Consider the following 26,567-nt stretch of genomic DNA (forward strand, 5'->3'; position numbering starts at 1 on the left):
CAGGATTGTTCTTCCCCTGAGATTATGCAGACCCAGCCACTCATACAGGCTTCTGCTGCAAAAGTGAAGCTGCTGCTTCCATTCATTCACATGGACTGCTCATCCTGGGCCTTCTGAATTGTCTCTTAAAGAGACAGAACACAACAGAAAATATAGAAAATATCTAACCAAAAAAAAAAAAAAAAAGCCTCCAGGTCACCCACTCATAGGGAAAGTTCAGAGTGTGCAAAATACACTACTGTAAAATTCTCACTGATCCGAATCCAAAGAGAAACACTTTTATGGATGCATTAACAACATGGCTGCCAGAATTTCCAAATTTTAATGGCTCTATATTGTAGTCAAATGTATATTTTTAAAATGCTCAGACAGCCTGTAGATTTTAGTTATCATTTTTAACCAAAGTGCAAAATGTTTCTTTTTTGGTTTCTAGATACTTAAATTATATTTATTTATACAGAATTAATGTTATTATTGACATCTTATTTCATTGACTGTGGCAACCATCTATGAGCCAGGCTCGTGCACATGTTCTTGAAACAGAAGGATTGATGTTCACATTGAACAAGGGTTCCACATATAGATCACCCTCTCTGGATTGGGTGCCATATGCTCAAAATGGTGCTGGGGGGGGATGTACATCCCACACCTTGGGTGATACATTCAGTGATCTCTGCTGCATCAGGTTCATGCACACCTCCTAACTCGCAAGCAGTATGGTTAGCTTCAGTTGCAACAGTCAACTGCTTAACAAGATTATGGGCTGAATCTAGGGCACACCTTCATTCACACCTTCATTCATAGCAGGCATCATCAACCATTTGTTCTGTAGGTATGTACATATGCAGATCTACTTACACTCTCCTGCTGCACAACAGAATCTGTTGACTGGACCAGAGAAAACTATTGCTATTAGAGTTCTGCTAAGCCTTTTCTCAGTGCAAATACAGTAATCTCTCTCTCTCTCTCTCTCTCTCTCTCTCTCTGTGTGATGCATAATGACCCAGAAACAATGGGCTGCCTTTACTGAAGAGAAGTGAAATAAATAAATTTGAAAATAAATAATTTGAGAGTGGGAACTTAAAATGCTGCATGCTAACTACCTTAAGAAGCAAGCAACCCAATTGCACACTCGTGGCTGCACATAGGTTAGTTCCCAGAAATACACCAGAAGAGGAATAGCTCAGCTACACATTTTTATTGGGAACCCCTCATGCAAGTAGCTGAGGTTTAATTGTTCCCTCCTCAGCCCCTATTTTACTGATAATAGCCCCACACATGCACATCGCCTATGGGACTTGGGGGGAAAAAAGTCCCCATTGGTGCCAAAGGAAATTTTTTCCCCTTAAGCCCCATGCACATGATGGTGATTACTGGAAAAAAATGGGACTGGGGAGGGAAGGTTCCCAATAAAAACTGGACACTCCCAAACTTAAAAAAAAAAAAGATAAAGGAAAGACCTCATAACTGCTAGGTATGTGTTTAACATAATGTGTAGTTGAGCAGTCAGAAGATACAGAATGGCTTTGTTAGGGTGGTATGCTTTAAAATAATCAGTCTGCACTGGTAATATATGTGGCTTATCTGTATTCAAACCTTGCCACGTCATTGTGGCTTTCACCCCAATTTATAACCTGTCATCATGCTTTTCTGCTCTTACTCTTTTTACTCTCTCTAGTTTGCCTCTGGAGGTGACGGACTCGACCTTAGGGGAGCTGGGGGTGGCGACGGCCGACAGGAAGCTCTGGTGTGGGCTGGTCCATGAAGTCACGAAGAGTCGGAAGTGAATGACCGAATAAACAACAACAGAATAATAGAATAGTAGGGTTGGAAGGGGCCTACAAGGCCATCGAGTCCAACCCCCTGCTCAATGCAGGAATCCAAGTCAGAGCATCCCTGACAAATGGCTGTCCAGCCTCGTCTTGAAGGCCTCCAGTGTGGGAGAGCCCACCACCTCCTCAGGTAATTGGTTCCATTGTCGTATTGCTCTTACAGTCAGGATGTTTTTCCTGATGTTCAGCCGGAATCTGGCTTCCTGTAACTTGAGCCCATTATTCCGTGTCCTGCACTCTGGGAAGATCAAGAAGAGATCCTGGCCTTCTTCTCTGTGACAACCTTTCAAGTACTTGAAGAGTGCTATCATATCTCCCCTCAGTCTTCTCTTCTCAAGGCTAAACATGCCCAGTTCTTTCAGTCTCTCTTCATAGGGCTTTGTTTCCAGTCCCCTGATCATCTTTGTTGCCCTCCTCTGAACTCCCTCCAGTTTGTCTGCATCCTTCTTAAAGTGTGGTGCCCAGAACTGGACACAGTACTCCAGATGAGGCCTAACCAGTGCTGAGTAGAGGGGAACTAGTATTTCCTGGGATTTGGAAGCTATGCTTCTATTAATGCAGCCCATAATAGCATTGGCCTTTTTTGCAGCCACATCACGTTGTTGGCCCGTATTCAGCTTGTGATCGACAACAATTCCAAGATCCTTCTCGCTTGTAGTGTGGTTGAGCCACGTATCCCCCATCTTGTAACTGTGCATTTGGTTTCTTTTTCCTAGGTGCAGAACTTGGCATTTATCCCTATTAAATGTCATTCTGTTGTTTTCTGCCCAGCGCTCCAGTCTATCAAGATCACTTTGAATTTTGTTTCTGTCTTCCAGAGTATTAGCTATCCCGCCTAATTTGGTGTCATCTGCAAATTTGATCAGCATTCCATGCACCTCCTCCTCCAAGTCATTAATCAAAATGTTGAAGAGCACTGGGCCCAGGACTGAGCCCTGTGGTACCCCACTCGTTACCTCTCCCCAGTTTGAGAAGGTCCTATTGATAAGCACTCTTTCAGTCTGATTCTGTAGCCAACTGTGGATCCACCGGATCGTTGTTTCATCTAGCCCACTTGGAGCTAATTTGCTCATCAGGATATCATGGGGCACTTTGTCGAAAGCTTTGCTGAAGTCAAGGTATATGATGTCTACAGCATTCCCACGGTCTACAAGGGAGGTTACTTGATCAAAAAATGAGATCAGATTTGTCTGGCAGGACTTGTTTTTGACAAATCCATGTTGGCTTCGAGTAATCACGGCATTGTTGTCAAGGTGTTTCCAGACTGATTCCTTTATCATCTGCTCCAGAATTTTCCCAGGGATTGATGTCAGACTGACTGGTCTGTAGTTCCCAGGTTCCTCCTTTTTGCCCTTTTTGAAGATAGGGACAACGTTAGCCCTCCTCCAGTCATCTGGCACTTCCCCCGTCCTCCAGGATTTCTCAAAGAGAATAGACAGCAGTTCTGAGAGTTCTTCTGCCAGTTCCTTTATGACTCTAGGATGCAGTTCATCTGGCCCTGGAGATTTGAACTCATTCCAAGTAATTAGGTGTTCCTTGACCATATGCCTATCGATCCCAAGCTGCAATCCTGCCCCTTCAGCCTGTACTTCGCCTTTGCCAGGGGGGTCATAGACCCTCTTTTGGGAGAAGACTGAGCCAAAGTAGGAATTGTGCACCTCTGCCTTTTCTTTGTCATCTGTTATCGTTTTGCCATTCTTATTTAATAGCTGAACCACCATTTCTTTCCTCTGCCTTTTACTATGCACGTAGCTGAAGAAAGCCTTTTTGTTGTTTTTAGCATCCCTCGCTAACCTCAGCTCATTCTCAGCTTTAGCCTTCCTGACGCCATCCCTGCAATTCTGTGCTATCTGCCTGTACTCTTCCTTTGTTACTTGGCGTTCTTTCCACTTCCTGTATGTGTCCTTTTTTGTTTTCAGGTCATCCCTAAGCTTTTTGTGAAGCCACATTGGCTTCTTCTGTTGTCTTCCACCTTTTCTTCTTGTTGGAATGGTTTGTAATTGTGCCTTGAGAATTTCCTTTTTTAAAAGCTCCCACCCATCTTGGACTCCCTTCCTCATTAGCGTCGCTTGGCATGGGACCTTACTGATCATTGTTCTGAGTTTATTAAAATCAGCTTTCCTAAAATCCAGGGTACGCGTTTGACTACACTCAGCTTTTGCTTCCCTTAGAACCAAGAACTCAAGTACAACATGGTCGCTTTCCCCCAGAGTTCCTGTAACTGCTACTTTATCCACTAAGTCATCTCTGTTGGTTAGGATCAAGTCAAGGATAGCCGATCCTCTAGTTCCTTCCTCTACTTTCTGTAGGAGGAAGTTATCCGCCACACAAGACAGGAATTTCCTGGAGGGGCCATGTTTTGCAGAATTTGTCTCCCAACAAATATCGGGGAAATTGAAGTCCTCCATTACTATCACATCATGCTTCCTTAAAACATTGGCTATTTGCTTTTCAAAAGTTTCATCCTTGTCTTCTCCTTGATTGGGTGGCCGGTAGTAGACTCTGACCACCAGGTTCCTTTTATTCTTTGCTCCATTTATTTCAACCCAGATGCTCTCGATGGGGCTACCAAGCTCCTCCTCCTGTATTTCTGTGCAGAGATCTGTATTTTTCACATACAGTGCAACCCCACCTCCCTTTCTGTTCCTCCTGTTCTTTTTGAACAAATTATATCCTTCAATTGCTGTATTCCAGTCATGAGAGTCATCCCACCAAGTCTCAGTTATACCTATCAGGTCATAATTTCCCTCTTGTATTAAGAGTTCAAGTTCATTCTGTTTGTTTCCCATACTCTGGGCATTAGTATATAGACATCGAAGGCCATGTGCTTCATAGTCTGGCTTTCTTCCTACATGTGTCTGAAGACTATTATTGGGCGCTATCAGAGCTATTATTGTGTGCTATCAGAGCTTGTGATCGACACCAATTCCAAGATCCTTCTCGCTTGTAGTGTTGTTGAGCCACATATCCCCCATCTTGTAACTGTGCATTTGGTTTCTTTTTCCTAGGTGCAGAACTTGGCATTTATCCCTATTAAATTTTGTTCTGTTGTTTTCTGCCCAGCGCTCCAGTCTATCAAGATCACTTTGAATTTTGTTTCTCTCTTCCGAAGTATTAGCTATCCTGCCCAATTTGGTGTCATCTGCAAATTTGATCAGCATTCCCTGCACCTCCTCCTCCAAGTCATTAGTAAAAATGTTGAAGCGCACTGGGCCCAGGACTGAGCCCTGCGGGACCCCGCTTGTTACCTCTCCCTGTGTTGCACTTGTGTTGCTCTTTTCTACTTTAAAGCTTAGGCATAAGTTCATAAAGATTACGGCAGATAACAGGAAACACTAGCTTAAGCACAAGCTCTATAGGAAGCTACAGAAACCCACAAACTACATCCTGTTATTCTTCACTTAAGCTAAGCTTTCAGTAAGTGTCCTTGCCTTGCACTCTTGCCTTAATCTTATTATGGCCACTAACTTAAAATGGAGTCTCTTTGGCCAAAGCTGAATGTCCATTACAGCCATGACACCCATAATTGTGGACATTAAGACTGCAATCCTATACCCACTTACCTGGATGTAAGCCCCATTGAACTCAACAGGGTTTACTCCTGAGCTGACATGTATAGGATTGTGCTGTCACTAATGTAATGTTATAATTTTGGGCATTCACCAGAACTGTGCAGGACTGTCCACATTCCCTTGTGCTTGTCAACAGTCTCCACAGGCTAGCTTAGCCCGGGGGCTCCCCGCAATACTTAAATCCAGCGAAGGGCAGGAGGGGTGTTTGTGTTGCAACATGAATATGCCCAGAGCAGCCATTGCTTCGTAATTTGTGCTGGAGATACCGATGGTCATAATGACAGGTGTGTCACTAGCCTGTCTTTCCCGCACTCAAGATTGTGTTCAGAATGTTAAGGCGCTCAGCTCTGTGCACACTCGAGACCATTTCCAATGTAGTCATTTCTTTATTTCTTTATTTTAAATTGCAGCCAACTCAGAAGCAACATATAGCAGTAGGTTATGATCTGTAATGTAGAAAGCATGCACCTTTGGGAGTCAAATGGATTTTTATCTTCGCGGTATTTAGTTTTGGTAATTTTATATATCAAACCCTATCCTGTACCTTATACGATCCCCAGCCTCAGTCTGTTATTGAAGGCTTTTTTTGTAGTGAGAAGGATAGCAGGTGCCCTGAGAAGAGCTCAAGGAACAGGCAGGCACCAAACTTATTTCCACAGTGGGCATCCTTTTGAGTATGGCAGGACGAAAAATGAGAAGAGATGAGAGCATCATAAATATGCTGGAAGGAGAGAAGCGGCTAATTAGAAGATAAGGAAAGTGCATTAGCACAGCAAAATTAATGAGCTCATAAAATCTGTACCTTTGACAAAGGAAGAACAGTTAGGAAATAAATAATAAAGGTGGCAGCAAAGGGCAATTGCAATTTTCAGTTTTCAGCATATCTAAATTCAATATTTAAATGGAATTTCAAAACTCCTTTTATTTAAAAACAAAAAGGTTTCAAAGTGATTTCAGTTCAACCATGTCTATATTGCCATTTTTCACATGCATATTAGGGTTAATTGTTTTCACACGGTTCTAACAGGGTAGCTGTAATCTTCATTATGCCATTCAAAATGCACTGTCTGTATTGGAAAGCCTAGACTCTCTCCTTGGATGTTTTTCTACTAAGACAGAAGATTTGGCAAATACAAGCAGATAAAAAAAAGAAAGATTAATTTTGTTGCTCTAGGGAAGGAAACAAAACTAATCTGGAAGATACTTGCATAAATAGTGAGCAAGTCAAGTGACTCCCCCTGTTTCCCCAGCCTTAGTGCTGTTCTGCATTTTATGTATTTAATTATTCATTTTGTTTATTGCACTTCTATACCATCTTTCTTTAACCAACCAAGGCAATTTACAAAAATTCAGAAAACAAAAATCATAAACAAATAAAATCATAGTAAGATGATAAACACAACCTTATCGTAAGGTTAAAGCAACCTTATTTCTTATTTTAGAAAAGAAGAGTCCCATCTCCTTCTCTCCCTTAACATGAAACAAATAGGAATTTTTAAAGATCACATCACAGAATCTCCTTTCTCAGACAGAGTCTAAACTAGCACTACTTTTCCACAAAAGTCTTCCATTTCTTTCACCTGCCATCTTTGATCCACCTCATTTTTACTGTCTTTCTCTGAAGATGATGAGAGTAAGAAACCTCTTTCCAAACAAACATTTAGTACCACATTTCCCCTCCTGCTTAGTTTCTTTGTGACAGAATTGCACCAGAAATGCCTAAATTGCACTAGAAACACCTCCCTGTACAGAGATGCCTAAGCGGCAATTAATGAAAGGGGCCTGATTCTGAAAAAGGACCGCAGAAAGGTCATTGGGAGGTTTAAGGGAGAGCAGAACACTGTTTAGGGTGAGACCCAGGAAAGTGTCACTTATCTCAGAGAGAGAAAGACTGGGGTAGATTTTGAAGGTGCTACCAATCAAGAAAAAGATAGACACAGATTGCTAGATTATAGATTCATTCATTCATTCATTCATTCATTCCATTTCTAGAATTTAAAACAGTTTAAAACATGCAAAACAATTAACAATAAAACTACCAGGTCCAGATTAAAAACAAACTAAAACAGCCCATCATATGCTGTCAAGTGCCTGGGAGTAAAGTCTTAACCTGATGCTGTAAAGCTGACAATGTTGGTGCCAGATGGACCTTACTGGGGAGAACATTGACCCTTGCCCTTCATGGCTTATTAAATCAAACAAGGAGGGGTTGTCCGGCTGGGTCCAGGAGGTTGTAAATTCCTCCTTGAGAGAGGGAGTGGCGCCTGCCGCTTTAAAAGAGGCGGTAATTAGACCACTCCTGAAAAAGCCTAACCTGGACCCAGAGGATGTTAACAGTTATAGGCCAGTGGCCAACATCCCCTTCCTGGGCAAGGTGCTTGAGCGGGTGGTTGTAGGACAGCTCCAGGCACTGTTGAATGAAACGGATTATCTAGATCCATTTCAATCGGGCTTCAGGCCTGGTTTTGGAACGGAAACTGCCTTGGTCGCCCTGTGGGATGACCTCTGCCGGGAGAGGGACAGGGGGAGTGCGACCCTGTTGATTCTCCTGGACCTCTCAGCGGCTTTCGATACCATCGACCAGGTTGGTTGTCTGGGTTAGGAGTTGGAGGCACTGCACTACAGTGGTTCTGCTCCTACTTGGATGGCCGATTCCAGAAGGTGGTGCTGGGGGATTATTGCTCTGTGCCATGGCAATTGTGCCATGGGGTTCCACAGGGCTCTATTTTATCCCCCATGCTGTTTAACCTCTAAATGAAACGGCTGGGGGAGGTTATCCGGAGGTGTGGGCTGAGGCGCCATCAATATGCAGATGACACCCAGCTCTACCTCTCTTTCTCATCAAAACCAGGTGAGGCAGTGGCTGTTCTGAATCAGTGCCTGGGCATGGTAATGGACTGGATGAGGGCCAATAAACTGAAACTCAATCCAGACAAGACGGAGGTACTGTTAGTGGGTGGTTCGTCTGCCCGGCTAGGTGATATTCAACCTGTTCTGGAGGGGGTTGCACTCCCCCTAAAGGATCAGGTTCGTAGTTTGGGGGTGCTCTTGGATCCAGAACTGTCACTTGAGGCACAGCTGAACTCAGTGGCACGGAGCACTTTTTATCAGCTTAGGCTGGTATACCAACTGTGCCCTTATCTGGACAGAGATAGCCTACTTACAGTTATCCATGCTCTGATAACTTCTCGTCTGGATTACTGCAATGCGTTATATGTGGGGCTGCCTTTGAAAACGGTCCGGAAACTTCAGCTGGTCCAAAATAGGGCAGCAAGATTGTTAACAGGGACTGGCCTGCGAGCTCATATTACGCCAGTACTTTTCCAGCTGCACTGGCTGCCAGTCCATTTCCAGGCCCGATTCAAAGTGCTGGTGTTAACATTCAAAGCCCTTAACGGCTTGGGGCCAGGTTACCTGAAGGATCGCCTCCTCCCATATATGCCTGCCCAGACCTTAAGATCATCGTCAGTGGCCCTTCTCCGTGAGCCCCTGCCAAAGGAAGTGAGGCGGGTGGCTACTAGGAGGAGGGCTTTTTCTGCTGTGGCACCCTGGCTCTGGAATGAGCTCCCTAGTGAGGTTCGCCTGGCGCCTACATTGTATTCCTTTCGGCGCCAGGTGAAGACCTTTTTTTCCCAGGCATTTTAGCATTTTAGCTTTCTAAATTTTTAGCTTTGATGTTTTAAATCTGTATTTTAAACTCCTGCACTGCTGCTAGGTTTTATTGTGGTTGTATTGTTATATTGTGGTTTTAATGTTCTATATATTTTAAATTGTTTTATTTTGTGTTGTTTGGTTTTAATTTTTGTGAACCGCCCAGAGAGCTTCAGCTATTGAGCGGTATAGAAATGAAATGAATGAATGAATAAATAAATAAATAAATTCCACAGTCGTGGGTAGGGGGCACCACCAAGAAGACCCTCTCTTTGGTTGCCATTGTCTGAACCACCCCGAATAATATTGTTGTAGAACATGTGAGAATATTGTAGACATGTAGTTTGCTGGTAGAAATTTATCTACATTAATCCTAATGCAGAAAAATGAGACGCGAAGTGTTCTGGAATGTCAAAGGTATAAAGTCACCTGGTCACGATCTTCCCACTGTGGGTTGGATCCAGAAGCATTCTTCTGCACAAAGTAGGCCACCACTTGTGGAATGGGACTTCCCACATCCTCTCCTCCCCTCTGGACCCCGTCCAACTCTTCTCCAGAGGGTCCCCCACTCCTCTGAAGTAGGGGGCTGCAGGCAGGAGTAGGAATGTATGAAAATTTTATTTTTGCTCACAAAACATGCAAGCAATCCCTGTTTGTAACTCTGAATGTGATAGCGACCGCCAAAAATGTTCGTAAATTGTTGAACATGTGCTCGCATTCAATTTGCACAACTCTGTCTGATTTGTGCACATTTTCCCTGTATATTGAATCAGCCCCACTTTGGTCTATGGAGGAAATTATGCAAATTAGGAAATTTGTGAACATCTCACGTTTGATCACTGCGGTTTGTGCAATTTTCCCATTCGCGCAGAGGGAGCAGCAATTGCAAATGTGAGTGGGAATCAGGCACAAGATGAGCAGCAAGCCAATATTTAGAGAATCCTGGCAATCCCCACCCAGGAGGAAAGGATGTGGGAAGGCCTGTTTCACATGCGGTAGCTTTCTCTGTGTGGACATACATTTTGGGATCCAACCCTACAATAAAATGGATTGTATTTTTTATGAACATTATACTAATTATTTTTAAAACTGCATGTATTCATATAAATTAGCATATATACCTTTTTTGCAGATCTGTCTCCTCTTTTTTGATGATACATTTCCCCTTCTGGGGTGATGTGTAAGTGGCCACTCTCATCCCCAGAGATTGAAAATGGCCCCTTGGCAGACCTGACATGTGCTGGCATGATCTAATTATGAAACAATTTGTTCCCTGATGACAAGAAAATGCTGAAGACAGAGTGGAATATTACATCCATAGAGGAATGAGTCTGAGTTGATGAGGTTGAGTTGGATAACAGGGAATGTAAGTGACATTGATCCTGGCATGGCAAAGGAAGTATGTTAACTTAAGGCAACCATAGCCAGTGTTTTATAACAAAAAATGTCTAGTCACTGAGAGGATGGGTGGAAAAGGCATTTTCCTCTCAAATCCCAAAGTACATGTGAATATAAAAAAACAGTTGGTGAACCTGTATCTGTACCATTCCGTCTGTCAGCAGGGATGAAATATCAAAAACAAACTGCAACACATTGAGAGGAACAGATAAAAAAAGAAAACCTTGATGCATGCCCTTCATTTTCCTTTCTCTTGCTGTGTGTCGTTCCTATTAACAGAAGGCCTTGGTTTTCAGGCCCCATCCCATTTGCATTGTTCCAAAAGAATATTAACTATACAAAGAACAGAATGCACTAACCATTGCCATGATTTATCATTCACACTATCAAATGTTGTGGTTTAAAAGACCCAATTGCATTTTTTTTAGTCCAAAAATGTAACAGGGAGGAAAAGCAATAGCAACAGTTGACCAAAGATGGAAAATAAATAAATAAAAAGGCTAAGGGAACAATCCTATGGCCACTAGACAGCAGCTAGACGGCCACAGGATATTGTGTTATCCGGAACCGACCTCGGAGCTTGTGCTCCAAGGTCGGTTCCCAGAGAACTGACCTCCTCTCACTTCCATGCTGCCTTGGAGGCAGTGTGGAACAGCCCTGTCCTCCACACTCACAAGAGGAGTGCAGAGTGGCCAAAAAGGGGCGTGGCTGGGGTGTTCCAGGGCAGGGAGGGCAGAAATGCCTGTATGACACATCCAATGTGTCGTACAGTAGTCCTCTCCGCCGCTCCACCCTCCTGTGGTTAGACAGCCGCAGTCGGCTGTCTAGCTGAAAATGTTGGGCAGGAGAAGTGCAGAGGGAACAGTCCTCTGCTTCTCCTGCCCTGCTCTGGATTGGTGGTCACCTCAGAGTTCAGAGGTGGCCGCCTATCTGGATAGGATAACTCCCTAAATGATGAACTGAGAAATATGTCCACATAACTGCAAACTTCAATCTTTCTGTCACTAAGGCTGGATCTACACTTACTGCCTTTTTTCGCTTCCAATGAGGTTTCACCGCCTGCCTTTCACACTACACAGTAGCCACCTCGAATTGGAACCGGAATTTCCCACTTCCATGCTCCCGCTTTCAATACCCTAATATCCCAGTATTTCCCCTTAATGTGCTCTGATTTTCCACCTTCGCTACCATATCCAGTCATAGTCCCCTCCCCCGCCTGTCCATATGTGGCGGTGTTTGTATTTCCCTCCTGTCCAAGCACAGCTCTCAATGGCCCCATGTTGTCTTCCGGCTACTGCTCGCATAGCTTCCTCAGCAGCCCCTGTTTCCTCAGCAACAAGCAAAGGGCTGGATGTGCACATGCTTGTTTGATCTTGGAATCTAAGTGGGGTCAGTCCTGGTTAGTGCTTGGATGGGAGACTGCCTGGGAATCAGGCTTCCTGCACTGAGCAGGGGGTTGTTGTATCCCTTCAAATGAGATTAAGTTTTACCCCCTCCTATCCGCCGCTCTGGATGTTTTCTTTTAAAATTAAGGCGTTATCCTCGCAGAATCAGGGCTTCTCCGTGATTTTTTTTTCCTAATTGAGGCATGATCTTCGAAGCTTCGAAGTGAGTGTGAATAATCACGTTTTAATGCAAGAACGTTTAACCTGACGGGACACTGAATTCATTGTGATGGCGGGCGCAATGTAGATTGGCCCTAAGATTCTACCACTTGGACCCAGGGCATTCAAAGCTGATCCCTGAATAGAGACCATGAGACGAGTTTCACCATATTTCAGCACTAGATGTCCCTTTCCTCAACTCCAGCTGTGTCTTTCTTTAGCTGTCAGCTTTTAGTGTGAAATTTAGAGCTGTCTGATGGAATAATGTCTAGAGGCCCTTCAGTATTTACAAAATCTTTGTTGTGTTATGGAATTCAGCACAGGATGGACTCCAGGCAACATTCACTTGCAGAGAAAAAACAAACAAATAATCCATGCAAAGAATTTTATGACTGTAGGCAATGGGAAACTCATTAACTAATCTGAGCACAGCATCAACACATGGAGGTGAATCCCTAGTAGGTTTCTACTCACTTAGGCATCACATATTTCCATGCTGGAAGCCAATTTAAATTACACATAGCAAGCACACTAGCATTTAATTATCAACAGCTTAAGTGAAATGATAATGAAGATATCAGTTCTAGACTTCATGATCAATCTGGTATATAGACCTTGGATCTACCTGGTATTGAGGTTCAAGTCAACACAGCAAGCTCTCAAGGACTTGATTAACATTTTCTATCCTCCTCCTAAATATGGGGAAAAGACAGACCTGATGGAAGAGAATTCATTATTTTCTGTGGCCACTGACAGAGGATAGCCCACCCCCACAAAGGAAGTTTATATTGAAAAAGTACATTACAGGTTAACTACCTTGGAATAAATTTTGTAGCAACACCTGAAAAAAATGTGTTCTTCCAAACAATAATTCTTTTGTCTCAGCAATCATAACCACTTTAAAAGGCTACAGAGGACCTTAATTAAGGTCCTTGGCCACTCTTGGTTCTCTAAGCCAAAAAAGTTTCAAGTTCACTTTCTCTTCAGGGATAACCTTTAGGAAGGATGGAGTGTGATTACTGCTTCTCCCCATGGCCTGGTTCAGTCATTTACTGGACCAACTGAAGTCTTTGCATGGTGGAGATGGTGTGCATCCTTTCACCTTGCAGATGATGTTAAGTGTGATGCAGCTGCTCCATGTAGATGTCAGATGAATGCAGTGCTGTCTCCTCAAAAAAGGGGAAAGCTCATGGGAGATAAGAAGACCCATGCTGGATTAGACCTATCTAATACAGCATTCTGTTTCCACAGTGGCCAACCAGATACCCATGGGAAGCCCACAGGCATGAAAAGGATGAGCTTCCAGATGGAGCACCTGAGTCATAGGTGGCTTTATCTATGTAACAGGGGGGAAGAGGATGCTCCCACTTCCCCACCACATGAAGGCTCTCACTGACATGGTAGATTTGTGACCCTGGCCTATGTTTCAAAACATATGTGATTATTCTTCAGGAGTACCTATATTTCTGGTTAGCTAAACTCACTGATTCTACACATTGAATAGCTATTAACAATTAAGCACATCTGTGTGCTAGATATACATAAATCTCTTGGACTTAAAAAAAAAAAAGTGTGTGTGTGTATGTGTGTGTCTGCCTGTCCTGAGTTGATAAGACTACTATAATTAAGGCTACCAAAATAATGACAACAGATAGTCTTAAAATATACCACTGTTTTGCAACTGAACCTTGAATTTATTTAACAGGGGGCATTTTAACCCTGCTGAATCTCAGACCCCCCTTGTTAAAATCTATTTTCCTTGCAGTCACTGAAACAAATTGGTGTCCCTGTTGTTTTGGGCACTTCATATTCCAAAATCCAAATACAACATTAAGTACTGGTGACTAGAATAGCGGCCCATGACACAAATATTCCTGGATTTTATTTCTATACATCTTTTTGTGGCTTCCGTTAACAATCTTTAATACTTGGGCCAAAGGGAACTGCTCTTCACTAACTACCTTTCAATGGGCTGAAAAGTCATAGCCAGAAGGTAGTTGCTAATGATTTGATGTCAAATTCGAACACGTAGGGTTCCAGGGGGAACTGCTCTGGGTTCAGAACGTTTCAATATTTCTTTCCATCAGTGTGTTGTGTGTTTAGGTTCAAGACAGCCAGGTTCCAGGAAGAAGTTTGTCGAAGATAATGAAGAAAGCAAAATACAACAATTCAAGGGACAAACAACAATGAACAATATTAAGATACTTTGAAAATACAGAAAGATTAACCTCCCCCACCCCCCAATCCTGCACACAGTTGGGTTTTTAAAATACCACTGAAATCAGTGTGATCTCAAAACATTGGGAGCGATCTCAAAATAAAAATGGCTATTTCGAAACCAAATGGGGACTCAGCTCATGGAAGGTACCGCTGCCTGATTTTCAGTGTCTTTTTGTCTCCCTCAATTGTGAGCTCAAATCTCCCTCAATTGTGAGCCCACCCAAATTACAGCTCACTCCATTCAGGAGGGTCCCCCATCCCCTGGGATTAAATTTTTGGGGAGCAGTTATGGGGAGGAGGGGGCAGGAAAGTCATATTCCACATACCCCCTCCCACTGCTTTTTCTCGGGATCTAAGCCAATAAAAATAATCAAAGGGCAGTATCCAGTGTTCCCATCCACAGGTGGCGCCCACCACCACTACCACTGCATGTGGCACCCATTGCTTGTGTAACGGAGATTTAGCACATTTGAGAGCAACCTGAAATGAGCAGGAATGCTCATTTCTGGAATGGGGCAGGCTGCTGGGGCTTGCATAAGGGAGCTCCACTGATTTGCCCTGTTCAAGAAATGAGCATTTTTGCACTGTTTGGGTTGCCCCTGGAAGAACTAAATACTCATTGCACAAGTGATGGGTGCCGCTCATGCAATGGAATTGGTGGGGCTGGCTGCTCGTGGGTGGTCACCATTAGATTCTGCCCCCAATTCATTTTTATTAATCTTTAAAGATGTCTGAATTCTTACTCTATCCAAGCAAGGTGTCAAAATAGTCTGAAAGAGAGTCATTAAAAGTTCCTACAACAAGCACTGGGAATTCTCCTTTCCTAACAACTAAAAAAAGTAAGGAGAATTTTTTCCCCCCCAGACAGTTGTAAATCAGCACATATTAGAACTGTGCTTTTTGCCAGCTCGCGTCTGACATACTTCCTTCTTGCATTTTAAAAACAACTAGTGCTGGAATTTTTAAGCTGTCCTAAAATGCTGAAATATCTGTTTAGGTAACTAGTAAACCACCTAAGCCGACCACCTGCTTACTTGATCCTTGCCCATCTTGGCTCATTATGAGCTGCAGAGAGAGACTGGGTGAGGGGATCAAGGCGGTGGTGAACGCCTCCCTTGAGGAGGGAGTGATGCCATCAGCCCTCAAGGAGGCAGTGATAAGACCGCTCTTAAAGAAGCCCTCCTTGGATCCCCAAGTTCTGAACAACTTTCGCCCAGTCTCAAATCTGCCATTTTTGGGCAAGGTGATTGAGCGGGTGGTGGCGGTGCAGTTGAAGGCACACTTGGAAGAAACTGATTATCTAGACCCATTTCAGTCGGGCTTCAGGCCTGGGCATGGGACAGAAACGGCCTTGGTCGCCTTGGTGGATGATATGAGGAGGGCTCTGGATAGGGGTGAATGCTCCTTCCTTGTTCTCCTCGACCTCTCAGCGGCTTTTGATACCGTTGACCACGGTATCCTCCTGGACCGCCTGGAGGGGTTGGGCATTGGAGACACTGTATTGCGGTGGTTCCAGTCCTTCCTCTCCAGCAGGTACCAGAGGGTAGCACTGGGAGAGGAGGTTTCAGACCCATGGCCACTTACTTGTGGGGTGCCACAGGGTTCCATCCTCTCCCCGATGCTATTTAACATCTATGTGAAGCCACTGGGGGCTATCATCGGGAGGTTTGGGGTGTAGTGTCATCAATATGCGGATGACACGCAGCTCTACCTCTCATTCAAATCTTCACCAAGGTTGGCTGTAGAATCCCTGTCCAAATGTCTGGAGACGGTGAGTGGCTGGATGGGGAGGAATAAGCTGAAGCTGAACCCTGACAAGACCGAGGTACTTTTGGTGGGAGACAAGAGGAGGCTGGGGGATGTTGACCTGGTGTTGAATGGGGTACGGCTACCCTTGAAAGACCAGGTCCGCAGCCTGGGGGTCATTTTGGACTCCCAGCTGTCCATGGAGGCTCAGGTGTCAGCTGTGAGCTGGACAGCGCTGTATCAACTCCATCTGATACGGCGGCTGCGCCCCTTCCTTCCCGACCATCTGCTCCCATCGGTAGTACATGCCCTGGTCTCCTCTCGTTTGGACTACTGTAATGCGCTCTACGTGGGGTTACCCTTGAAGACGGTTCGGAAACTGCAGCTGGTACAGAACGCGGTGGCTCGCCTGATTAAAGGCAGCCACCGGCGAGATCACATCACTCCAGTGCTGAAGGAGTTGCACTGGTTACCAGTTGTTTTCCAGGCCAAATTCAAGGTGTTGGTTTTGACCTTTAAAACCCTATATGGTTCCGGCCCAGCCTATCTTAAGGAGCGCCTCCAGCAACACCAGACAGGCCACTTAACAAGATCAGCCTCGGATGGCCTTCTCTCTGTCCCATCAGCCAGGACAGCTAGACTGGTGGGGACGAGGGAGAGGGCCTTTTCTGTGGTGGCCCCCACTCTGTGGAACTCCCTCCCTAGGGAACTCCGTCATGCCCCCTCTTTAATGAGCTTCCGTCGTGCATTAAAAACGTGGTTGTTCAGGCAGGCATTTGGGGTGGGCTAGGGTATTTTTTTAAAAAAAAATTATGGTAAAATTTTATTGTTTTAAATTGTTTTATGGTGGGTTGTACATCGCCCAGAGTGGCTGGGTGACCAGTCAGATGGGCGATTAATAAATTTAATAAATAAATAAATAAATAGTAATTTGAAGAGACAGGAGAAATTGTATCCATTTTCTAGATATTATAAAACTAAGCAGAGTGAACAGAAAAATATTCTGGAGGGGGAGAAAAAAACAAACAGATTAAAAGTATAATAATAATAATAATAATAATGACCTACCAAAGTTAAATTCGGTATAACACCAATACAAAGTATTGTATGGAGGAAAGTGAAATCAAATGCCTACGTGGAAAGTGTTTTGAGGAAGGGTACGGTGTGCCAAGGGAAATAACACTGTTGATCAACTGTTTACCAGCAGGTGGAGTAAGAGAGAGGGCTGTAAGTATGTAAGTCTCAAATGCTTCAACTGTACCAGGATTGGTTTTTATTTTTTGTTACCTTTCCCAAGTGATTTATCCACTGTCCTTTTTTTTTGGCTTTTGGGGAATGCCATGTTAAATTTTTATTAGTGCAAATTGCTAGAGTCGTCCTTCTTCAGGGTTCAGTTTGCACCCCACAGACTCTAAAACAGGAGTGGGCAGACTTCAGGCTTGCAGGATCTTTAAAAAAACATTTACTAGAACTCTGGGTCTGCCAGGTGCAAAATGGTGGTTCCTGGAGGGGCAGCACACTCTTCGAATTAAGGAAGCACATGCGCCTCCACCCAGGATTTGTTCTCAGTAGGGATGTTGGAGAATTCTGCCACGGACTCCAGTGAGGCCGGCCCCCTGGAGTCTGTGGCGGAACAGCCTCCCCCTCCGCCACCCCCCGGAATCCCCCCTGGAATGGACCTCCCTGGCGGCGGATGCGGCGGCGGCAGATGCAGCGGCTCCGGCTTGTCTTCTGGCTGCTGCCGGGCTGCTGTGGCTGTAAATGGCGGCTGTCGTAGCGGCCACCATTTGCGTGCCTGCATTAGGCCATGATAGGCTATGTAAATACTTATGTAGCCTATCACGGCAAAGAGCAGGGGTGCAAATGGTGGCTGCTACGCCATTTGCGCCCCTGCTCTTTGCTGTAATAAGCTACGTAAGTATTTACATAGCCTATCACGGCAAAAGGCAGGGTCGCAAATGGCGTAGTGGCCGCCATTTGTGTCCCTGCCTTTTGCCGTGATAGGCTACGTAAATACTTACATAGCCTATCATGGCTTAATGCAAGGACGTAAATGGCGGCTGCTATGATGGCCACAGCAGCCCATCAGCGGCCAGAAGTCTGGCTATGGCCAGCCCCAGCCAGCAGCTCCGTGGCCTTGCCACGGAGTGGAGCTGGCTGGGGAGGATTCCGGGGGGAGGGACGGATCGCCTTCCCCCCACCGCGGATGCCCCGGACTGGAACAAGGTAAGGGATTCGTACATCCCTAGTTCTCAGTACAAGAACTGAGCTCACAATATAATCGGCACCAAAATCCAGGCCTGTTTTTTTCCCCCACCCCTTTTTCCATATCAGCAGCCTAATTTAGAAGGGCAAGGAATCTTTTTGTTGATGCCCTTCTTAAACAATTGGGAGACAGAAACCTTTGCTAATCTACTGCAATTCACCCAGAGATCGATCCATAAATCCCAAACTACCTTCTGCCCACCCAAGTTCTAAAAGGTAGATCTCTGGATTGGATGTGTGTGTGGATTACTGATGGACAAAACTGTCACTATTGATTCTTTCAGTTTCTCATTTTTCTCATCTTATGTTTGTTCCAACCTGTTTCTGCATCAGTTTGCGATTTTAAAAAAGAAGTCTGTGTGAAAATTCATATATTTTTGGTCTGTTTTTCCTAATATATGCATTTTTGTATGCAAGGTTGCCTAATGTATGCTTTTTTTGTAAGCTGTTAAATGTAACGCTGTGTTGTGCTTTTTTTTTTTTTTACTAGTATATGCGTTAGTGTGTGTACTTTTTTGGTATGCATTTAATTTTTTTTAAAAAAAGAACTGCATCACAAAATTCTAAGAAATGCAAATACCAAAGGATAACGGAATGGCATCCTGGTTTGTATATTGATTCAGGAAGTGCAAATGTGGTAAGTTCTTACTGAAATGTGAATTGAATGAAATTCTCCCCTCATTCCTAGTGTGGATGTGACTTGTCTCTGATGCACATGCCATATGGTGTACAACCTGCTACTTCACATGGTGGACTAATTCTGAATGGTTGCTGCTAACAGATTTTAAGTAGGGCTGTGCCCCTGCCTCACTTTGGATGCCGATTTGGCCCTTCCAAAACAGCCTTGCTTTGCTTCAGTCCAATTTGGATCCAATGCACTTCGCTTTGAATTCAGATCTGAAGCGAGATTTGGATATCCAAATCATTTGGACTTTACTTTTCCCATTGACTTGCATTGGAAAACAGAAATGGCCATAACATTTTTGGTTTTCATGATAAATACATGAAATATGGAGACCTGTCAGCCCCGTGGAGATGATCCTACCTGCCAGATTTCAGACAGTTTGGCCCAGTAGTTTTTGTGCTAGGCACAGATAAAATTTGATTTTTTCAACAAAAATTCTCAAAGCAAAGAGCTATAACTTTTCACTGGTTGAACAGATGTGCATGAAATTTGGGGAACTGTCAGCTCCTGTGGAGGGGATTCCACCTGCCAAATTTCAGACAGTTTGGCACAGTTATTTAGGTGCTAGGTGCAGGTAAAATGTGCTGTTCTCAGAAACTCAAACCAAAGGTCAGAAGGGATAATCAGAGAAGTTAGGTTTTGAAGCGCTGATTAGGAGGAGGTCACCATCCCTAATCTCTGCTCTAGGTTTCTTTGAAGTGCAAAATAATCCATTTCCCTACTATTCACAGTGGATGACCTCAGACTCTCTTTGACTGAATGGAATACACTTTGCTTCGGGGTGGGGGACACTGGCTGGTGGGCAAGTTGGCAGAGTTGTTTTGTGGCTATGTGCTTTTTTCAACACGAACTCTAAAAGCAAAGAGTTCTCTGGTTGCACAGAGGTGCATGAAATCTGGGCAATGGGCATCCCCCATGCCAACACCCCAGGGATGCCTCATATTAGGCTTGCTTTTCCACACAGTGTAGTGTTATTTAAATAACAGATATTATGTGTGTAGTGCTTTGCCCACTGTATTTTGAAATGTGGATGTATGGAGTACTTTGCTTGACCACAACACAAGTGCGCACACACAGACACCCATGAGAAAAAGCAAAGCAAATGCATAACTACCTACAAGAAAAGAAAACGGTTTATTTTATATTTTATTTTTTTAGGGAAAACATATAGCGCTCAAAAATGGGAAGGAATACAGGAATTGAGAAGGGCGGGTTGCGGGGGAGAGCAAAGAATGAGGACAGGAAAGTACTATGTGTCTGTGTGTCTGGATCAAGCTGGAAAATTATGAAGAAAGAGTTGACTTGAGAAGTGGGGGGAGCAGGCCAAAGAATGAGGCAAAGCAAGGAAAGTAAACTACTTTTTAAATATTTCTTGTTTTTTTTATATATATAAAGAATCTTACTTAACAGCTCTCTCCAGTAACCACTACCTCTAACAGCTCTCTCTCTCTCTCTCTCTCTCTCTCTGCAGTGAAAAAATGCAGGCTTTTTTCTCCAATAAATACAGTATTCCCCCCACCCCTCCACCACTGTCACTGATTGGAGACCACTGGGTTAAGTTCAGCCCTAATCTGGCAACTGGAGTTGCCATTTGCCAAAGCTCACTCCTCCTCTCCCCTTCCCCACTCCCTCCTCCTCCTCTCCTCCTCCCTGATCTTTCTCAGGTTGATACATTTTGGAGACAGGTTGTCTGGGCTACAGAAGGAATCAGAAGAGCTCCAAATCTCCAAGGTGGGCTGAGGTGCTTCGATGGTGACCTGCTGCGCTTCGGAGCATCTCGGTGCAGTTCTGATCCACTTTGGATCTCAATGAGGTACATCCGAAGTGCCCCAGTTCACTGTGGTATTCGAATATGGCACCAAAGTGGTTCACAGCCCTAATTTTAAGACACTTCTTTGTTTTTATAGTGTATCTTCAACGTGGAGGACAAAGACCCTCTTGGCTTTTAAAAGGATGCAGAACATGCTATTGCAGAGGAAATGAATGCAGCAGACTAAGTGGAGCTTTCAACCATGTATACGTGGGGGAAGGCCTTGAGCAATTATCTTGGTACAAGAACTGGGGTGTGTCTCTGTTTGCATCTGTGAAATGCTGGAGGGTAAGGATGAACAGATGTTGTTAAATCCGTTCTGTGTTTCACAGATTGTCAGGCACCTTTTACTCCATCATCTGCTCATTGACCGATTCAGATATTTTCCCCCGTCAGGATAGTGCTCAAAGAAGTCCTCCAGACTTTACAAAACTTTCGGTGGCATGTAACATTTTGCGTATTTTTTTAGCTCAGTGTGCAGTCAGTGAGCAGAGCATGCACACAAAAGACTGCTACAAAGCAGAGGCTGCGGAGTGATCAGAGAGGTATAAAATGGTCTCTGTGTTTAAAAAAATGGCATATATATTAGTGTATTTTCCAGCAACATTCGTATTTTTGGATGATTAAATTTGCATACAATACCAGGATTTTTTTTTTTCTTTTAAATGGTCCTTAAGTCCACAGAATCTGTGCAACTTGGAAAAAGCCAGTCTGCTGCAGAATCCATGTGTTGGATTCATAGAAATCTGAACTCATTTGACTCCACTGCGGATTTCTCTGATATCTGTACTGCAGGATAAGAAGGTGTCATGGATCAGATGCAATGGGAACAGCTATATCAAGTAAGAGAGCTTCACTATCTGACTTGGCAAACAGGAAAGATTCCAGACCAGTCTGGCTTGTGACCTTGAATCTTATATGTAATTAATTAAGAGATCACATTTATCCATATGTAGCTAGCATACCACTGCCTTACAGCAGACGATGGTGGGAAATAAGAAGCTTAATTAGAAGGACCATTAGTTTGTTCTAGGACACCAACTCAGCTATTTCTAAGTAGTGTTTTTCCCCCAGATTTTTAATGGTCTCAGTTTTAATTAATGCAATTAGCTACATGAAATTTTTCTTAATCTCATCAAGTAATAAGACAGTAAGAGATGTGATGTAGAGTTTCTCCATGTGATCAAAATAGTAACGGAAGGAAAGTTATGCAACTGAAATTTGCATTCCAGAAAACAGTGGAACAGCTTGGTCTATCCATTATGAAGCTCATATTTATACGTTTTTAGAACAGGGGTGGGTAACATGGCCTTCCTGGGGTCCTAATCTGGCTCTCTGGGGTTCCCAAGATGGTCATGTTCCCTCCTCATGCCCCACCCTCTTTCCCCTGGCCACTGATGGTTGACTGTTTCCTGGCTTTTGCACAGCTTTCCCCCCATCCTAAAAGGTCGAAATGCCTCCCCTAAGGCCTTGTTACCGGCAGCAAGACCTTTAAGAGGCAATATGCTGGTATTTTTGGTCCTGACCCCTTTGCCTTTGGCCAAGTCCACGACTGGAATGTGGCCACTGAGAGCTTGTCTGAAATTGAATTCAGCCCTTAGGCTGAAAGAGGTTTAATAGCCCTGTTCTAGAATCTACTCATTGCAGCTCGACAGACTGATAGAATCCCAAGTCTGCTTGTAAATTTAGCTATCAGGAGACAGGTCAAGGCAAGGGTGCTCTAAGCAGAACATTACAGCAGGGGTCTCCAACCTTTCTGGACCCATGGGCACATTTGGGAATTTGAGACTGTGCTGTGGGCACCCCTACAACATGTTTAAATGGTGGATCGCCGCTTTGGTGTCTACCTGTCGTGTCTGTGGATCTTAGGCTGCATCTTATTCAGCCAAAACCTTTGTTTCGTGTCTGTTGGACACCTCAATGTCTCTTTAATAAGGGATTGTCTAATTTGGCTAATTGCTGGTGGGTGCAGTACAGCTAATGCTTCTTTTAAATATACATTTCAGTAATGTCCAGTAGTTGCTTCTTTTGTGGAGGAGGTTATTACACAGCTCAATTTTGTACTGGAACAGTCTTTAATATTCACTGATGAACACGCCCTTTTAAATTATCTCCCCGCTTCATGGAAATTAATGAGTGGTCAGCGTAAATGGATTCTCTGCGCCCTTTTGAGAGTTAAAAGGCTGATATTACAACACTGGAAGGATAAACACTCACCTCCTATAATGCCATGGACTGAGGACCTTTTAATGCTTGCAGTATTTGAATGCAATATATATATATATTGCATATATATATGCCACCTTCAAATGGATGCTTATTTGGTTCGCTGCTGCTGTTGTTGTTGTTATTATTATTATTATTGTTATATTTATTTATACCCCACCTTTTCCCCAGTACTGGGGCACAAGGCGGCTTACAAAAATTAAAACATATACAATTAAAACATATGAAAATATACAAAAGTTAAAATATAAATTAAACAATAATACAATTAAAATCATATTAAAACATTAAAACAGCATTTTAAAACAGCATTTTAGCAGCTTACCCCCAGGCTCCAACTATGTCCCAAAGGCCTGCTGGAACAAGAGTGTTTTAGTCGGCCTCTGGAAACACATCAAGGAGGGAGCCATCCTAGCCTCCCTGGGAAGGGTGTTCCACAGCCACTGAGAAAGTCTTCTCCTGGGTTCCCACTAAAAGTGCCAGTGACAGTGGTGGGACTGAGAGAAGGGCCTCCCCAGAACTAGTTCTCAGGACACAGGCAGGTTCATAAGGGAGGATATAGTCTTTCAGATAACCTGGACCAGAGCCGTATAGGGCTTTATAGGTCATAACCAGCACTTTGAATTGTGCCCAGAAACAGACTGGAAGCCAGTGAAGCTGTTTTAACAAGGGAGTTGTATGCTCCTTGTAACCAGCCCCAGTCAACAGTCAGGCAGCAGCTCTTTGAACCAATAGCAGTTTCCGAACACTCTTCATAGGCAGCCGCACGTAGAGCGTGTTGCAGTAATCCAAACGGGATGTAACTAAGGCATGTGTCACCGTGGCCAGATCAGACATCTCCAGGAACGGGCACAGTTGGCGCACTAGTTTTAACTGTAAAAAAGCACTCCTGGCCACCACTGAAACCTGAGCATCCCTCAGCTTAGGGCTGAATCCAGGAGCACCCCCAAAAACCTGAGAACCCCATCTAACGCAGGCTGAATCCCTATTTCCTGATCTGCCTTTTGACTGACCAGGAGCACCTCTGTCTTGTCTGGATTAAATTTCAATTTGTTCTCCCTCATCCAGTCGAATCAGACTTCCTGCATTGAGCAGGGGGTTGGACTCGATGGTCTTGTTGGCCCCTTCCAACCCTATGATTCTATCAGTCCATTACGGATGCCAAACACTGGTTAAGGACAGAAACAGCTTCCTTGGAATCTGGTGGAAAGGAGTAGTAGAGCTGGGCGTCATCAGCATATTGGTGACACCGAACTCTAAAACTCCGGACAACCTCTCCCAGTGGTTTCATGTAGATATTAAATAGCATGAGGGACAGAACAGAACCCTGAGGGACCCTTTTGTTGAAGGTTATGTATAATTGCTAGTACACTGTACTTTCATATATATGCATTTCATATGTATTCATTGCTATGGATGTATACAAATTCATGTATGTATATTAAAAAAAGAAAAAAAAACAAGTATGAAGGGGGTTACACAGAGAGAGAGACTTACTTGAGATGGCTGCCTGCTGAAATCCACAGAGTGATCCACAGCTCGATCACTCCTCCATTCTCCCACTCAGATAGCCCTGCCTTTCGCCATCATATCAGCTGATAAACCACTTTCCTCACTCCTGTGTTGCAACATCTTGCAATCTGAAATTTTCTTGAGGGTGCAAATTAGCTGCAGAATAAATACGTAGCTGGATCCAACACTTGTCCAGTTGGAAAAGACTCCATGTCTGCAGATAGAGATGCAAGAAAGGTTAGACTTGATCTCTCCCTGTATCCCATCCTTACATATACTAAAGAACTTCTACAATACCTTTTGGGGGGAAAGTAATAAGAACACAAGAAAAGCCATGCTGGGTCAGACAAAAGGGCTATTTAGTCCAGCGTTCTATTCACATAGTGGCCAACCAGCTACCTGTGGGAAACTCACTAGTAGGACATGAGAGCAGTAGCATGATCAGTGTGTCAATTAGACACATAATTTAACTGTGAAGACTGTTGTTCTGGTAAGCAGACTATCAACTTTCCTATATGAATCGTAAATCATTTTTGTAAACAATAAATGTAGAATACATTTGTGTTTGGTTTGGGGCTCATTTGGTTCATTGTATGTTTCTTTGTATCAACTGTAAGTCTTGAGTTAAAGCATTTATAGCAACTTTGACTGATATTGTTTAACATAATTAAAATATTTGTTTTTTAAATTAACTTACTTTGGTTATTTGTTACATTGGCTAATTAGTTGGGTATCCATTTCAGTTAATTGCAAGATTGCTCATTGTTCACAACAGATTAGGATGAATTAATTACAAGAATACTCATTAAAAACATGTCTGCTGCATCAGCATATTAAAACTACACAGCAGGGAAAACAGGGATACTCTGTCTTTGTACTGAAGTCAGGCCTTGCAGTCTAGCCAAGGTCACCCATGTGAAGGAGAACACTATAAGGGATGAATGATTTCATGACCTCCAGAATCTGCACTATACACATTTCACTACACTACAGTGTTGTGTTCTCAAATTTAGTTGATCAAAATCTCCTCGCAGCCTAATATTAGCTTTAATTACATTAATTAGTTTAAGATAAGGAAACTCCAAGCAAGTAACAGGAGTGGATACACCAATGTTCTTACATCATTACAAGCTAGCAGCCAGAGAGCATGATGTTTTGGTTTAAAATAAGGGGGAAAAAAGCAGTGCAAGGATCTTATATGACAATATTATAACCATCCCTAAGTATATATAACTGAAATATCTGAATAGTCTTTCCTGTTTATCCTGGTCACCATTTCCCTTTTGCCTCCTTTGTGTCTGTTTCTAGATTGCAAACCCCTTGGGGCAAGGACCTGTTCCCTCGTTCTTTATAAGGTGCCACGTATATGATGTAAAAGTAGTAGTAACAACAACTCCCTTCCTCACTTATATACTGTTGGTGCCAAGTTTTAGGGTTTCTCCACATGGGGCTTATATTATGTGATCAAGATTGGTTACTCACGGAAGTTTGTGGGTCCTTTACACAACGTTGTCAACCTCCAGGGCCCCTCCCATGGTTTATGACCTTTATCCTACCTTTGTAAAATGTGGGGAACGTCCAATTTTTCTCTAGGAAGCACGATGAAGTGCTTTACTTGCTGTGTACTTCTGTAACGGCTGTAAAATGAAACATAAAAACAGCACGTGTCAGCCTGTGTAACGGAGCCGATCTTAATCCTGCAAAGAAGGAAGCAGAAGCCCTGGTAAGGATGTGGGATTTTAGCCTCATGTGGTGAAGCCCATACAAGCTTTTGGCACCAACTGAAGATTTATTTGTTCTCCCAGATTTTTGGTTGAATTTGTCTTGCTGCATCTTGTAAACTCACTTATCTGTGTTTCTGTTTTCCTCTGATTGACTGCTCTGTCAATTGATTCTATATGATTTTAATGTGTTTTATAAATATAAACTAACTAATGAGAGGTAGACATGCACAACAGCTGTGGATGTTAGACTGGGAACCCTTCAGCACAGGGTCCTGTCTATTTTTTATGGGTATCATCGATAATAGGTAGTTGGAGATAAAAT

The 26,567-nt window shown here is 43.5% G+C and overlaps 1 protein-coding gene across 1 annotated transcript in view; it reads right to left on the reverse strand.

The window, feature by feature from the left end:
• Positions 1-26,567, reverse strand: part of ATP10B (ATPase phospholipid transporting 10B (putative)) — a 249,416-nt gene that overhangs the window by 215,446 nt on the left and 7,403 nt on the right. The window contains exons 2-3 of the mRNA XM_084838609.1: positions 26,078-26,158; positions 24,507-24,735 (exon numbers count right to left, since the gene is read on the reverse strand). The gene's annotated coding sequence lies outside the window, so the exon portion shown is untranslated. The remainder of the gene's footprint in view (positions 1-24,506; positions 24,736-26,077; positions 26,159-26,567) is intronic.

Source organism: Heloderma suspectum, chromosome 2 (assembly GCF_057233095.1).
Source record: "Heloderma suspectum isolate Gila_16-S chromosome 2, 16-S_ref, whole genome shotgun sequence".
NCBI classification, from domain to species: Eukaryota; Metazoa; Chordata; class Lepidosauria; order Squamata; family Helodermatidae; genus Heloderma; species Heloderma suspectum.